The sequence below is a fragment of the Lichenostomus cassidix genome, chromosome 2, assembly GCF_008360975.1.
Source record: "Lichenostomus cassidix isolate B80296 chromosome 2, HeHo_3.0, whole genome shotgun sequence".
NCBI classification, from domain to species: Eukaryota; Metazoa; Chordata; class Aves; order Passeriformes; family Meliphagidae; genus Lichenostomus; species Lichenostomus cassidix.
In genome coordinates, this window is record NC_139482.1 from 92,473,811 (window position 1) to 92,489,260 (window position 15,450).

Consider the following 15,450-nt stretch of genomic DNA (forward strand, 5'->3'; position numbering starts at 1 on the left):
TGATCATGCTTTTGCTGTTACAATGATAAAAAATGTCATACTTCACTGAATTGGATGTAGAGGATTGTTGCTTAGATAATTCTGCACAAAATTATTTTTTATTATATTTCACTGAAAGAATGCTCTTGCCAAATGCTCATTTCTCATGATTCCAGACCAAAAAGCATTTCCAGATAAAACTGCCTCAATCATACTGTTAGGAAGGAAAAAACTTAGGCACCAAATTAGCATATGCACAATGTTTGGCTCAGAACCGGCTATAATATAATCCTTTATTATCTGGGCAAACAAATTAGTTTCTATAGCAAAGAGGTTGGCTTACCCTTCCAGCAAGGCATAAAGAATAATGTAATGCCAGCTAAACATTAATCATCCTTTGAAATTAATCAATTCAGAGCCATCCCACTCTAACGCTCTTGTGTAATTTTCAAATAGGTTGAATTTGAAGCAATTTTTCCTTCATACTATATTATTAGCATTTAGCCAAGGATTTTAAAAATAAAATGTAGGAATCTCTGCAATTGGACCCAAAGAGACTGAATGTGTTGAAGGAAGAGTTTGGACCTGGATGTCAAGTGGGTTATGCATCCCTATACATACAAATGTAAGTGCGACTGAAGGTATTTAAAAGCTAAAAAAAGATAGCTCTGAAAGATTTTGTACAGTGGTTATAGTCAGGTGCTGTTGTGGTTTAACCCCAGCCAGCAGCCAAGGGCCATGGAGCCCCTCACTCACTCCCTCACCAGTGGGATCAGGAGAGAATCAGGGGGTAAAAGCTAGAAAAATGCTCATGGATTGAGACAATGACAGTTTGATAGGAAAAGCAAAAAACACACATGCAAAACGAAACAAGGAATTAATTCACTGCTTTCCATAGGCAGGCAGGTATTCAGACATCTTCAGGAGAAGAAAATTAATTCTACTCCAGCCAAAACCAGAACAGATGCTTAACTTTGTCAACAGTATTTATTATTGCCTAAGTGTTTCCCTCATCATGTTTATAATTTCCTTGTCCTTCATCTCCTAGCCTTTGAAGACAGATGTGTGGGACACCAGCTTTGGTATCTGCACTCAGAAAAGGTCTCTAACAAGTCTTAACACCATTATTTTAGGCATTTTAGTGAGAGGGGACCTAGCAACAAAATATTACTGACATTATAAAAAATGATAGTAATTACTGGAGTCCTCAAATATCTTGAAAAAAAGAGTCAGAAAATTTAAATCTGAGAGAGAAATCACTCTCTTCTGGGGAAAATGCCCTTCAATATTCCATAAAGCAATAAGTTGTCAGAAGCCCTCTGAAAATCCTCCTTTCTACCTGCAACACCAACAGTATGATTGCTAGATTTTAAAACATTGTTTTAAAGGCGAAGGAGAAAAACATCCCTGCTGGAACACTGCAGCACAAGGGGAAGAACAGAGATTAAGTGCAGTGCTGCTGGAACAAACCCATGTTCTGTGTAATCCATGCAGAGCAAATGGATCATGTGCTTTTGACATGGCAGCAGTCTGTACTAAACCTTTGACATAAGGTACTGGAGACTCAAACACTTCTGGACATTGTCAGATGGAGAAGGAACAGCAAGGAAGAGGTACAATGTTCCAACAAATGAAATCCCATACAAAGCAAGTCTTTTAAGAGAATGTGAGAAATGTAAACTGAAGCATTTTTTTCCCATCAACACGACAAGGCAAGGACAAGATTTGACATAACTTTTTTTGGGGTTATTTTTTGTCTCCATGGATTTGTATTTTGGTCCATACTTTTAAATAATTCAGTTACAAATCAGATACTGCATGTTACTGTGAGGGATATTTATCTCTCTTAAAAAAACTCCACTCTGGTTTACTCCAAGAAATTATTTTATTTATTGTAGAAGTCAGAAGTTTATTTAAATTTTACCATTTGGGGTTTCCTGGACATATTTAAATTAATTCCCAGGTTTAATCTTTGGGCAATAAATGTTAAACTTTCAAAATAACATTTATTCTGTAAAATAGCACAGAAATATAAAGATGTGATCTTCCATATTTACATGTGAAATTAGGAAAACCATGACTAAGTTAGGTAAGACGGTACTTAGATTTCTCTTCAGGTACTGCAATTGGTTTGGTTTAAAGCAAAGTCTTCCATCCATTGAAGCTTATTTTTACACACCCTTTAAAGAAGGATTTCCTTTGCATAGATTTATTTTTTTCTCATTTAAAAAATCTTGCGTCATATTTTCCAAATGTTAATATTAGACATAATGTTTGGAAATTGTATACTTCAATAGGATACTCACATAATTATGATGTGCAAACCTGTAGCACCATTTGTTCTGCAAAGTTATTTGCAAATACTATTTGCATCTATCTAAAAATTTTTAACCCAAATACCAAGGACACTGTTTGCTTTCTGGAAAACACCAGTTTGCTTCTTTCATCTGCACCTGACTGCAAGCACAGGATTCATTTTTGAGCCCAGGCTGCATCTACAGAGACGTTACCAGCAGAGAGGTAGAGATGTGATCATCCAGCTGTACACAGTGCTTGTCAGGCCACATCTGTAGTTCTGTGTCCAGTTCTGGTCCTCACAATTCCAAAAAGACGTGGACTGTTGGGGGAGGGGCCCAAAGGAGGGCCACAGAGATAAACAAAAGGCTGGAGAGCCTGCCCTGTGAGGAAAGACAGGAGGAGTTAAGTCTTTAAATCTGAGAAAAGATGGCTCAGAGGGGATCTCATCACAGAATTCCAGTATTTAAAGTCTCTCCCCATAAAGATGCACATGGAGAAGCCAAGGGGCAGCAAGTAATGTTGCACCAGGAGTGGCTTCTTCTTGAAGTAAGACAATTTTTTTATGGTGAGTAAAACCATTCACCAGTGAATTGGTGAATGGTTTTACTCACATTATGGTGAGTAAAACCATTCACCAATTTTTTTATGGTGAGTAAAACTCCCCAGAGATGTGGTAGAATCTTCCTTGGTGGAGGTTTTCCAGGTGCAATGGGACAGGGTGCTAGATGACCTTCCATAGGTCCTATTCCTATAGGACCAGACCACTTCCAGCCTGGGCTGTTCTGTGACTGTAAAACTGTAACTTACAGACTCACCTGATGTGACCAGTACAGGCTACATTAGGAGACTTTCTGACATATCAAATCAAAAGAAAATTCATAGTTGACAAGTTTTAGATCTTTCATAGGTAAAAAAAAATAGAAAAGCTGGAGAATTCCTGGAGTAAGTGGGGTTTACACCTGCACTGCCAGAATTGCAAAACCACTGGAGAGCAAAAACGGGGTAAGACCCTTTAATTTTGCAACAAATAGCTTGAGGACCCATTAACAAAAAAACCCTTGGGTCATTTTGTTTTAGGTAAAAATTTCATCCCATGAAATAAGCACTCTGTTTTGACATAATATGTTTGCTTTGGGGGGAACTGCACTGCTCTGAGATGTTAGTTAAGCTGGGAAATCACGAATTCTCAGAAAAAAAAATAGTGTTGGCCTGCATATGCAGTACAAAAATGAATTCTGGATATGAAAACCAGGAAAATAAACCAAACAGATGTATTGGATGCAGGTGGTGAGGTGCTGATTCCAGCTGGCTCCAAAGAACTCATTGCAGGAGCTGAGGGGAGCTGGTTCTGTCTCTGCAGATGGTCTCCTCAAGTACTTAAATATTTGTTCTCTTTCTTTCTCAATACCCAAATCAGTAATTAAATTTATAGGCAAAGAATTAAGTTAAGTTAAATTTCCCAAGTTGAGTCTGTTTTGACCCCAACAGCAGATAAGGCATAATTTTGTTTAAAGATCAGTTATTTGAATTATGTTCTCATGAAAAATAGAGCAGATCTGAAATTCATTTTTGCCTCTAATGGGAATTTGTCCTTAAATATGAGCAGTCTAGGACTGTCAAGTTCATTATTAATATCTTGCATTTTTGTAGAGTTTTTCATACTGAAATATCCCAAAATATTTTATAAATTACAGCATACTGGTCATCCAACTTTCTGCCATTTACAGTATCTCCGACAAAAGAGGATAATGAATAATTTTGGCAATGGAAATGACAGGCATATTTCATTTTACCTAATTTTTTCAACTTGTTTTGGAATAAAAAACCCACACTGTCTGCCTTCCAGGAATAAGAATCCATCACTGGAAATTTACCCCTAATATCTTGCAAAAAGAAACATTTTTTGGGGTCCATCTAGAATTGGTAGCAGTTGCTATTTAGGCTGTGCTTCATGTGTTTCTGCCATGAGGAAGCAGCTTGTGTGGCAGCTTAGACCCTGGGTAAAGAAAAGCTCTGCCAGATGCTGTGATGCTGAGAAAGGACCAAGTAGTCTGAGGAGTTCCAACAATTTTCCCATCAGTGAGAAGCAACCTCAGATGGTCCACATGTGCTGTGAGTGGTGGCCAGGGAAGAACATGTTTCCAAATGAACAATTGGGATAATTTTCCTCCTAAACAAGACGTTAGATTTACTTTTGCCCTGTAGCATGCAATAGATTAACACATAGATTTCTAGTAGCCTTCTAAACCAATATTTAGGGCAGTAGAAGAAGAAGAAGAAGAAGAAGAAGAAGAAGAAGAAGAAGAAGATGAAGAAGAAGAAGAAGAAGACTTGCTAGTTGTGGGAGAAACATAGTTCAAGCTAAGATATCCAGGATTAGACCTATCTCTCTGAGGAAGGATAAATATTTGCATCTTTGACCTCTGTTCAGAAGTGTATGGCACAGTTGCTAATCACCCTCTGTCATGCAAGGCAGAGCTCCTCATGGTAAGTGGTTAAAACAAATAAATACAACAAATTTATTTTCTTTCACTGAAACTGCGTATGGTAGAAAGTGTTTTGAACTTTGCACTGTTTCCTTCAGCATTTTGGGAATGCTTATTACTCTTACAAAATTACTTGAAGAGAAAAATCGTATTTCACAAATTTCTAGTATGTCAGAATGAAGGCTTAAAAGTTAACTCCTAACTAGGGAGTTAAGAAACATTATAGTACACAAATTCCTTTTCCAGGCAGGTGTTAAAAAGATCTGGTTTAATATACTGTTTAGCATGAGTCAAACAAAACAATATATTCTGTTTCTTCTTCACATTCTTGACAAGTAAAGACCTAAGAGTAAAACTTTCAGGCAATAGTACATGCAAATTTCAACCTTTGCCTATAAAAAATAAAATAAAACAGACGATTTTAGACAGACTATATTTTTCCTTTTGACATTCCTTGTCTGTTTAAAAGTAGAAAAAAATGCAAAGCCATTGCATTAATAACTCATATCAAAGCAGAGTTTTTTTCTCTCCATGCTCTGAATTAAAACATAAATGCCCTTATGTGGAGTATGTGTCTGTGTACACTTGTTTAGCATTTGGATTCTTCCAGAATCTTCACTGTCTACTTAAAATTTCAAAATCTGATGATTAAAAACAGAGTGATGTACAGTTCTCTGCTAAAAGATAATTACTGTCTGTTCCTTTCACCCTGGGTTCATTAGATACAGGATATTTGCTACTTTTGCTACAGGATTTCTCTCATCCTGCTAAACTGTTTCTTGTCCTCTGTAGGTAGTTCTGTCAAAATGCAACTAACAAAGGATGCTCAGGAAGAAGACACTGTGAATAATAGAGGAGATATCTGGGGAAAAAAAAAAGGAAAAAAGCTGTATCTATTCTCTGCTTTGAATATGTAAGTGCAGTGAGATCTCTCAGTCAGAACCAGATGTAATTATTATCTAACTGTTCCTCCTCTACAGCAGATCATGTCCAGTTTTTAGGACATTTCTGAAAATGTTATTAGTAAGCTTATTACCATAAGCTGGGAAGTTGCAGGAACAGAATTCTTCCCACCCCTCTCTGATATCCCCAGAGCATTTACTACTAATGACTGATAGAGTTATTGGTTTATGCTACATTATTTTTCTCACATCTGCTCCTGACCTATCCTGATATTGAAATTAATTATTAGCTTGTACATGGTACTGTAAGGATTTCATGAAGTTAATGCATTCCATCTACTGTTTTCAAATTAGTTGTTTCCATTATCTGTTGACACAAAATTGTGGAAGGTAGGGAAGTTATTTGTCATACAACACTCAATATTTTCTTCTTTGATGATGTAACAAAATGGGGGAATAATGACTTTTGGTGAAGGAATAGTGAGTAACACTCTTTCAGCCCTGTTGACATCCATATTAACTCCTCTTTTTTCTTAGGAGTGCAGGTGATTTCACTACTGTTTCAGATTCTGCTTGATTAATCATAACTTTGACCACACAAACACAGCAGACCACAGCTACCACACTCCTGTACACCTCTCTAACCAGTTGGCTGGCTTTCCCTGCTCACTCTGCCAAAGCATACTCATTCCACAGGACCTGATGCTACTTCCACTAGTGTTAATTTTTAATGCTTCACAGTGCCAGCATTTTTAGCGGAGACTGCAAATACAAACGGATTCAGAAGCTCTTTACACAAGTAGCCTGCAGGTATGGGAATGGCCAGAGGTTATGTCTAGTATTCTTCTACTCCAAGTTTCCTTGTCTTTTTCCTAGTCTCTTTTTTCTCTCTCTTGAGCTGGCCAGTACTCTACATCAGAATGAGAGCAGAGGACACAAATGAGTCACTCAGCATGAGACAGCAGTGTTCACTCACAGTCCAGAAAACCACCCATATCCTGGGCTGCATGGAAAGGAACATGAGCAGAAGGCTGACAGAGGTAATTCTGCTCCTCTGCTCTGCTCTTGTCAGACACCATCTGCAACACTGTACAGTCCAGGTGCTTCCAACATAAGGAGGACATGGAGCTGTTGAAGCAAGTCCAGAGGAGGGTCACAAAGTTGATAAAGGGATTAAAGCCCCTCCCCTATGAAGGCAGGCTGAGAAAGTTGGGGCTGTTCAGCCTGGAGAGGAGAAGGCTGCGTGGAGAGCTCATTGCAATCTTCCAGTACCTGAAGGGAGCCTATAGGGAAGCCAAAGAGGGGCTCTTCATCAGCAACTGTAGTGACAGGACCAGGTGTAATGAGTTCAAACTGAAAGAGGGGAAATTTAGGCTAGATACATGAAAGAAATTCTTTACTGTGAGGGTGGTGAGATACTGCAACAGGTTTCCCAGGGAAGTTGTGGATATCCCATCCCTGGCAGTGTTCAAGGCCAGGTTGGATGTGGCATTGAGCAGCTTGGTCTGACACAAGGTGCTCCTGTCCATTGCAGGGAGTTGGAACTAAAAGATCTTTAAGATCCCTTCCAACCCAAATCATTCTATGATTCTAAATAAAGCAAACTTATTACCAAAAGTAGTATTTAATATGGAGCAGCCTGCATAATTTCAAGATGTCACTGAAAAGAAAGTGGAAAAGTCCATGTAAGTATACAGAACTAGCTCACCAGAGAAGGTGAATGCTAAACAATAAGCCATTAAATTTTTTTCAAAGGTTTACAGCTGGCAGTATGTGTGAGGGGTTAATTGGAGCAACCAAAGTTAGAGTTCAGTTACATTATTTGTCCAAATTCTATTAAATTCAATTAAAACAAGATAAGAACAGAGGGTCTTAGGGAAAATTGATCTGTCTTAAAATTTGGTTTACAAAGTAATTTAGCTTGGAAAGAGTTCAGAAGGAAAAGCCAGCTGAAATGCTCAATGCCTGCCAAAATCACGAATCTCCTACAGGAGAGAGTGATTGTCAGCTTTAAAGAATAGTGTTTCCATCTACTTCTAATTATACAAAATCTACAGAAGGGAAAATAGTACACAAATCCATAGCTACTTCTGCAATGTATTTAAACAGGGCTTTTAGATTCTTTGAAACTAAAAGTAAAATCTGACTGTTGTTTTAGATTTTCATTGTTTCTGAAAAACAATATTTAGATTTTACAGTTTTTTTATGTGCTTCAAGGTCTCTTTAGTGACCTGGAGTGTTAAATTAGAAAATCTCTCATATAATCACTAGTGAAATAGCTGTTAAATATTTCACAAAACAACTTTTGGTGCAATTTATCATATAATTAAATTAAAGAAAGTTGCAGGAAAGGACAGGTGGTGTGCCTTACATTTTCCTCAAGTTACAAGGCTGCAGATAAACCCGTACAGCACAGCAGCTGTTTACTGTCATGCTTTTCTATTAGTAATCAGTTTATGTACCATAGTTTTGCTCACATCAGCTTCAGTTAATATCTCTGAAATAGCTCAGCAGGTCAGATTTCAAACTTTTGTGATGTGATAGTTCCATTAGATCATCATCCTTGCATTATTTCCTCTGTTCCTTTCACTACTGACATATTTTGTTTATCTTAGCAATCAATTCCATTTTCAAGAGCCATCCTTCCACATGACTAAGATTTTCCAGTTTTCAAATGTCATTGATTTATTCCTTGTTTTTCCTACATTTATTTTCTGACACCCTATAAAACTCACCTTCATCCTAAGGGTAATTAAATTTCTCATTGTCTCCTGTGAATTATAACTCAGACAAACTGGATTGCTCTCTTATCTTTCACTCTTCAGACATTTCTTTCAGCTTGATACTGACATTTGTATTGTGTTTTCACAGCAAGATCTTGGTAGTGGGGAGGCTACAAGGGTAGCTTTTGTGAGAAGCTGCCAGAAGGTTCCCCATGTCTGACAGAGCCAATGTCAGCTGGTTCCAAGGTGGACCAACTGCTGTCCAAAGCTGAGTCCCTCAGCAATGGTAGTAGGGCCTGTGGGATAACATAGTTAAGAAAAGGGAAAACTACTGCAAACGTAACTGCAGATGGAGAGAGGAGTGAGCATATATCAGAGAAACTTTGTCTGCAGACACCAAGGTCAGTGGAGGAGGAAGGGGAGGAGGTGCTCCAGGTGCCAGGAAATGTGCCTACATTGCCCTGTAGCCTATGCTGAAGGCCATGGAGAGGCAGCTGTGCCCCTGCAGCCCACGGAGAGCCATGCTGGAGCAGAGATTCACCTGCAGCCCAGGGAAGAGACTATGCTGGAGCAGGTGGATGTCCAAAGGGAAGGAGGCTGTGATCCCATGAGAAGCCATTGGAGCAGACTCCTGGCAGGACCTGTGGACCCATAGAGAGAGGAGCCCACGCTGAAGCAGAATTGCTCACAGGACCTGTGGACCCATGGGGGACCCACGCTGGAGCAGCTGATTCCTGGTGGAGTGCACCCTGTGGAAGGGACTGGCACTGGAGCAACTCATGGAAGACTGTCTCCAATTCATTGCTCATCCTGTGCTGCTGGAGGCAAGTAAAAACCAGGAGTGGAGACAAGAAAGAGGAGAGGGGTGAGGGAAAGGTGCTTTTAAGATTTCTGTTTATTTCTCATTACCCTACTCTGATTTAATTTGCAATAAATTAAACTAATTTCCTCAAGTTAAGTCCATGAAAAGAACTGGTGAGGGATCTGTCCCTGCCCTTCTCTCGAACTAGAAGCCTGTCATTGTATTTTCCCTGTCCAGCTGAAGAAGGGAATGATAGAGCAGCTTTGGTGGTCACCCTAGCCCCAGCCCCCATCAACCCACTGGACACCTTCCATTCTGCTTTCTGAAATGTCTTCCATGCCAATAAACCTCTTTTTTTTAGCAGTTAATTGGACTTTAGATATTTGACTTTTTGTTGTAAAAGTCCCTGTCTGAAATTATCTTTCTATTCTTTTTCATAAGGCAGATATGTTTGTACCCTTAATCTTCTGGTGATTTTTCCTGCAGTAAGCTTGATGACATTATGTATACTTGACATTTTTTCCAACACCTTCTCCTTTCCTTGCAACTGGATTCAAGCATCCCTGCAGTGAGTATCTACCATCAGTAATTTTTTCATTTCCCTGATTAAAGAAAAATATTTCATCAGACACCCTCTGTGGGCTGCTTGCCAGCATCCTGGGCTCATGCAAATGTGCATTGCACTTCCTGTTTGGTTTCAGGAGCTCTGGCCACATGAGGCAAAGGCATCTCTCCCTCTTCTATCTCTTCATAGAGAACTTCATTTGCAAGTTTAATTATCTGCCTGAGGTAATGCTAGTGCCCTCTGCTTTGGCCCTTGACATGTTCTCTCACAAGAGTCAGCAGGAAGGATTTTAGATCCATACAAAGACGCAGCTTGAGAATTTCAGACGAAAGAAATGATCAAGCCACCCACACAAAGTCTTAGATTGCCTCTCTTCTAAAACATATTTCTCCCCAACCAATGGAGTTTTTTTTCCTTTTTACTTCATTTTTACAGGGTACTTTGACCCGGTCTGCTTTAATGAGTGTTCACTCGGTTGTTTCCCTTAGCAGTTTCCACAGTACAGTTGAAGTTTTCTACACATTTTATTATTTAATACTTTTATCATACTAAAACCCTTTGTATGCCTGACATAAATGATAAATACAGTTTACTTTCCAAGACACAGATAAAAAAATTCAAAGCCTTTGCACAGGTTTTGCTTACATAATACAACATAACATGAGTTTAAGGAACTATAAATAAATTTTGTTTAATATTTGACATGGTTCTTTAAGGATCTATTAAAGCCTTTTAATATGACAGGAGAGAGGTGATTCACAGGTGTAATGGTATAAAGAAGTAAGTTTGCACTGCAAAAGGAAAACAAAATCTGATTACATGGAGAAGAACCCTACTTGTTTCAGCCTTGACAGTAGATATTGAAACAGAAAACTGCATCTGTTTTTCTAAAATATTGCTTGTTTTCACAAATTATTTATCATTGCTAGTGTATTAAATTACAACCCGAAATTGCCCTTCCCCATCTGTGTACAGAACCTCCCCAGGCAGACAAGCAGCATGCCCAGACTCCAGAGGGAGGAAAATATGAGCACTGGGTGAGTTATGTAGGATTGAGGAGATGCACAGTGTCTCACTGCCCGAAAAAAAAAAATATTTTCTCCAGAGCATACTGCAGGGAGATTTTAACAAAACCAAATGTATTTACTGACTCTCCCTCAGCGTTCTGAAGGAGGATTTCTTAAACCTGAGGCAGTTCTCAGCTGTGTGATCTTTTGGGACAGTGCTGCAATGGAGCAATGGAGAAGGATTACTGGCAACAGCAAGCAGTTGAGACAGGAAGGTGCAGGAGATATTCAGGTTTCTGCTTGCAGACACTCCTTACCTATTTGTCAAGCCAAACTCTCAATCTGAGTTGGTTTCTTGAAAGTGCAACAGATAACCATTTTCCATTTTTGAATTACGCTATGTGATTTGATTACTCTTGCTCCTTCAAGAACGTTCTTCTTGGATGACATAGGATGGGATGGTTTATTAAAAAAAAAAAAAATAGTCAATTTCTAAGCCAGAGCAAGACCAGATTGAAATTCAGTAAATCTGTCAGGTGTTTACTGAGGAATTTCAGAGTAACATAATATCAATTAGGAAAAAAAAAAAAAAAGGAGGGGTGAAGTTTTTGGTTATTGAATATGCAGCCGTAATGTTCTAATGTTAAACATTAGTATCCTCAGTGGTTTCATTTACAACTGAGCATGCTACTTTCAGTTCCAGCTGCTCAATATTATGACCAAATATTGATATCACAAAATCTGAAGAATAATTCTGTTCACTGTATTATTCAAACGAAGTATCTGGCTATCAATAATAAGTATAAAAAATAACCCCAAACTAATGCTAATAAAAATTCCATTAAATTTGTTTATTACAGAGAAGAGAGATCTAATTATTCTTTGCTGTATTCTTTCTATGAAGCTTTTTGCTTTTTGCTTTATAGCGATAGGACATCACTTGTTACAATGATTAACGTCAAGAGAGTTCTTCTGATATTAAATATAAAGCATCTCTTATGCCATGTAGGTAGTTCAGTATATCCAATAACCCAAAAACATTGTTTTGGTTTCCATGGTTACTCAGAGAATGCTAGCATTTTTCTTCAACACCATTGGTTGCCAAGAATACAACAAGTCATTAAAAAACACAGCAGTTACAAGTCCAGATTGCAGGGGTGTAGTTCTGTATTGGGAAATTGTATGTAGTAAATCTTGTTTGGTGCAACATTTGAATCCAGCATGTATTGTTGGCAGCATACTTCTTTGCATTAATCAAGATACTAAGACTGAAATAAGAAGCAAAAATCTTAGAATCCTTTATTCATAGAATGGTTTGGGTTGGAAGGGACCTTTGAGATCATCTAGTTCCAACCTCTCTGCCATGGGCAGGGACACCTTCTACCTGGAGGCTGCTCAGAGCCCCATCCAGCCTGGCCTTGAACACTTCCAGGGATGGGGCATCCACAGCTTCTCTGGGCTACTTTTTCCAGTGCCTCATCACCCTCACCGTAAAAACTTTTTCTTAATATCTAATCTAAACCCATCCTCTTTCAGTTTAAAGCCATTCCCCCTTCTCCTATCCCTGCATGCTTTTGTAAAAAGTCTCTCTCCAGATCTCTCATAGGCTCCCTTTCAATATTGGAAGATTGCTATAACTGAACTGTGTTCTGAAATAGAAATTCTTAAGGATCTGTATCAGATCATATACAAAAACTACATGCCAATTATTCCTAATGTTTTGCTTCAATATAGTCAAAACTAAAATAATTACTTTTCATTAGAACAAATGATGCCTAAAATTTAATTTTTTATCTAATTTAGAAGTGGAATAAGAGAACAGCTTTACTTTTCACACCCATGTAACCCAACACAACTTGCCAAACAAACACTTGCTGAAATAATTTCATATTGTGTAAAGACTAAACAATTTCTGCAATGGGCTATAGCACATGATACAGACCTAACACCACTAACATTTATTTTTGCAAAGACAAAGCAAAGTATAATTATAGGCAGGAACATAAATGCTGCTGTTGTCCAGAACTACAGATCACATATCTCAGGCATAATAAAACTTTGCTTAACTACCATGAAAGAAAAGCTTTTTTTTTTAAATGAAACTTCAGTCTTTTGCCTTTACAAAAAGTTGTAGAAGTGCTAAATATCATGTATCTAAAATAAAATCCTGAGCATTTTTCTGTTCTGGCTGGAGATTTTTTTGAACTGTGCTTGTCTTTGGATATCTCCTTAGGTCCTTTATAAGATAGCATATTTAAATCTCAGTTCGCGTTTTCAGTTCATTAGTCCATTAAAAATGCCTGTAGCCAGCTGATTAAAGAACTACATGAAAAGATCACAATACTTTATCTAGAACTGAACTAATTTTCAGCTGAAATTTATGCATTACTTTTGTTCTATTAACTGTAGTTGGGGATTGACTTCTTACGCTACCAGGGTAGCCTTTAAACCTAAGGCGTTAAAACAGCATCAGCAATTCATTAGACAATTGCAATATTTAGGTGGGAGCTGATCCCCAGCAGACCACAAACAAAGCAGAAAATGTTCTGGTAGTCCTATAGTGCTAATATAGAGGGTAGAGGTAAATTTTTGCTATCTCTAAGACTGTCCAGAACCTGGAAAACAGATCTGGATGTTTAGCTGTATTAGGACTACACCAGACTGCTTTCGAGACCAGGATTTTGTTGTGACCTATTATTTAAGAGCTGCCTGGAACCAGATTAATGGAAGAGTTGCACTCTATTTCATGAAACATGCTTTGTTGCACAGAAAATAGCTGCATAAACAATACAGTAAATATCACACACTGCAAAAACTCAGCAATATGGTGGAAAATTGTACAAAACAGGAAATTCTCCACAGTTCATGGTGTGATGTTTAAGACATTTCTGATGCCTTTTTTGAGTTATTTCTTTGAAAGTTCACCCTCCCTGTGCTATCAGCTATCAGTTTGTGTGGGTTTGCTGCTACCAGGCTTTGTACCTTCTTACCAAAGGATGGCATGGAAACACAGAACCAACCCTGCTATGAATTCACAGACACCACAACCAGCTCATGAACCCTCGGCCAAGCATGGCTCAATGCCAGGTAAATATTAAAGCTACAACACATAATTTTCCCTGGCCATCTGCTTTTGGCAGCTATATGGGACAGGATACTGCATCAGCTAAACTTTTGTTTTGACTGCACTTATGTAAGAAATATTTGAAATTTAATTGTAATGAGGAGGTCACCAACGTAAGAAAGGGCAAGAATGAGTTTGACATGAATGATTCTGCTCAAGATAAATTTATACTGTGAGATACAAAAACACCTGAAACTCTCTCTGGTTAGTTGTAAGTATCTTGTGTTTTCTTTTCTGGGCCCTCCATCACTCCCTATAACTATAAACAGTAATAAAATTAGTCAAAGTGAAGCAACTCCTGCTCTTAGGTCAGGCACCCTTCTTCCCTCCTGGCCTCAACAAGCAGCTCAGGCATATAATAAAAATATATTTAAACACAGCTCTTCATTATTTCTGACTGTTTGAAGGGCCAGCATATGACAGCATTTAAAATATTGCCATAATAATTTAAAGGAACTATTCTCAGCATGTCCAGAAAGCTTTTCAGCAGTAACACTGGGCTTAGGAACACCACCGTGAGCTCTCATGAAGGCTAAGCCAGAAGACTTACCACTTGATTTATTCAGTTGTGTTCCCAAATAACTGAAAGGTCATAAAATCCAAAGATACATATCACTTTTTATGGAAAACTCTCAAACATACCAGCAGAAGAGAGAGTATTTGGGGTGGTTGCTGTTGGTTTGGTTTTCTTTTTTTTCCTTTTTTGTTGGTTTTTCTTTTAATTTTGAAATGTTTTTATGTTTTCTCAGACTTGTAAGACAAATGCTGATGAAAAGAAAAGAAAAAACGTGGGTATAACCTCTCTTATAGTTTCCCACTTAGCCAAACTATATCCTTTTTTTTAATGCATGCTTGTATTTTACACAGTTCACCACACAGCATATCAGCAGGAAGTACTCCCTTAACCTAGGCGTGTTTTTACAGGAAGAACCTGATATTTGGTTCAGCTATTCCCCTCCCCCTCCCCTCATCCCATTTAAAGTGATTTGGAACATTTAAATGTTAAGTTGACTGCACTGAACCCTGTGGAAAAAACACTGTTTCCTTTGTTTTATTTCATCATGTAACAAACACTAACTCCATAAAAAGCTTTTTAAAAATAAACTAGACTTGCCAATACGGATCCTATTTTCCTAAGTTTAGGAGTGTTGACATTCAGAATTTCAATTCCTTGTAAAATTTAGTAGCAATCCTTCTGAAACTGGAAAATCACACTTGCATCAACAGAGTTCAGGTAAGGGTAAAAGTTCAGAACCTGGAGACAGTGTCCTTTCTCTATTTCTTCCCAAAGTGAAGAAATTTTAAAAATGAGAAGACTTTGTTTAGTTTTATCTGTATAAAGTAAATGAATTAGCAGTGTGCAGACTCCTATTTCATTTAAAGTCATAACGGGTTGAGCTCTTATCTCAATGTAAACAAACTACAACAGATTTTTTTAAAGTTTTCTCTTTCCCCCCTAATAAAAGTATGCTGTAAGCTCTTGACTTTTTCCATTATTATGACCTCTGTACACTCCCAATGATTAACTATTTAAGCAAATGTTTTTCATGTCTCAATCTGATAA